The sequence below is a fragment of the Xenopus laevis genome, chromosome 5L (assembly GCF_017654675.1).
Source record: "Xenopus laevis strain J_2021 chromosome 5L, Xenopus_laevis_v10.1, whole genome shotgun sequence".
NCBI lineage: Eukaryota > Metazoa > Chordata > Amphibia > Anura > Pipidae > Xenopus > Xenopus laevis.
Genome location: NC_054379.1, coordinates 136,583,398 through 136,585,733, shown reverse-complemented (window position 1 = coordinate 136,585,733; position 2,336 = coordinate 136,583,398).

Below are 2,336 nucleotides of genomic sequence, written 5' to 3'. Positions count from 1 at the left end.
TAAATATTGGTAAAACAGGTCAACCTCTAGACATTTGGGGGCCTGAAAAATAATTTGCTGTGGGGCCCAGTAATATCTAGTTACGCCACTGCCAGCAATTCACAATAGAACTCCATTCAGCTATTGTTTCTCCTACACAGTGTAACTGGAGGAGTAGCAGTGGGACTTGGATTTTTACTATTACGTACTATTCACATATCTACACCTAGTAATGCAGGTGCCAGGGAGCTGTTATCTTGTGTCAGGGAGCTGTTATATTGTTACCTTCCCATTGTTTTGTTGATAGGCTGCTGGAGGGGTAATATCAGGGGCATATTTATATTAAGGCACCTGAGGGCCTGTGCCTAGGGTGGCAAGTTTTGGGGGCCTAAAAGTTTATTTTTTAGATAAAAAAAATCACCCAGCCTCTTCCACGGATTTCCATAGGAAATCTGGTGAAAGAGCTGGAGTGTGAGGGGTATGAGGCCGGGCTGGTTCGCGGAAGTGACATCACACGTGCAGGTTGATTGACATCACTTAGGGGCCTGTTTAGATCCGGTGCCTAGGGCAGCGTTGGACCTAAATACAGTCCAGGGTAATATCATTACAACTTCATATCTCCCAACATTTGGAAAATAGAAAAAGAAACAAAAAGATTTGAAAAAGAAAATGTTTTGACCATGCCTATTTTATGGCAACACCACCTAAATACCACTTTCATTTTACAAAATTTTGCAGGCTATGGAAAGTTTGAAAACATTTTTGGGGGTTTTAGGGTCAGGTTTTATGCGTTATTACAGTTTTGATAATGAAGGTCAATTGCCCTTTAAGCTGCAAATCACAGTTCTCCCAAGAGACCTGCTGATCTTAAATAGTTTAAATTGTATCTTTAAATTATCACAAGTGTATATAAGTGCAGCTGCCACATATTCTGGGCTCTCTGCCAAAAGCCTCTTCTTTAATTAAGTTTTAGAAACACCGTATTTTTTTTGGCTGTTTAGTGCAGGAGATCAAAGAGAAACTCAGGGCATTTCAGTAACAATCCATGACTGTCCCGCGAAAAACTGGACAGGTATGCAACTTGCAGTGCAGCAGTAAAGTGTGACTGAAGTTTATTACAAGTCTCATGACTAGGGGCACCTGGGAAACTGGCCTAGCCCTATGTCAGATTTCAAAATTAAAATAAAAAAAACACATTTAGTTGCTGGTAGCATAGTTGTCCATGAGCAAGCAGTAAATTAAGGTCTAATAGGGCTGCGACAAAAACAGCCATAGTCTCCAATGTATTGTGAGCTGAAAAAACTTGCAGCAAAATGGAAAGAGTCACCACAAAAAAAACGCGCATTGACTTCAATGCCTTTCATGACTTTTACATTTTTAATTAACTTCTTACTGTCTAACCTGTACAAACATATTTATCAAAGGGTGGAAATGGAGCACGCCACTGTTCATCAGAGGGAAAGTTCTCAACTCTCTGTTCACTTTTACAAGATTTTAGGGGCTTATTTATGAAAGGGTTACTTATGGTAAATTGTGGAGAGATACTTACAGTATATTGTGGAGAACTCTATAGTTCACTTTTGATAAACTAGTTGGGGAGGCCCATTTATGAAAGGTTGAATTTTGAATCTATGTGATTTTATTTTCAATTTGAATATTCTCACAATTCGACTAGGAGGTTAAAATTTGAATGTCTAATATTCGATCAAATGGTTCCGACCCGAAAATTCGAATCGTATTCGATTTGTATTCGATTCATACGAATCAAGCTTTTCTCACAAAAAAAAAACTTGAATGTCTGGAAGGCTATTAACATCTCCAAATGGCTCAACATTCATTGACTGTACATGAACTTGACAGGTTTTAGGTGGCAAATATTCGAATTAGGACTGTTTCCATAGTCAAGATGTGATAAATCTTACATTCGAATTTACATTAGAATAGGGGGATTCATTTACTATTCGACGCTTGATAAATCTGCCCCCCAATGTAGTTTTTCCAGACTCCACTAAGGTTGTAAGATCAGGGAAGCCATTCTCTCTTTAATGAATCCACTTCAATTGCACTCACATGTACTATTCTTATAATTCTCTAAATCAAACATTGCGTTAGGTTTATGTGGTTCCAAATTCTGCTTATTGTTTCTTGGAAGCACTTTGCACTTTACAGGTGTCGTGCAAATAAATAAATTAAGTGTGCAACAAATAATAATATTGAATTCTGCAAGATAAGGAACCCCTGGTGCTCATTCAGGTTACAAATGGAACTGAAAACTGTAGTCTGTCGACTAAGAAAGTGCAAGGTTTCCTGTTTTGAGTGTGATAGTTGCAGATAACTTTTTCAGCCTTGGACAGGAA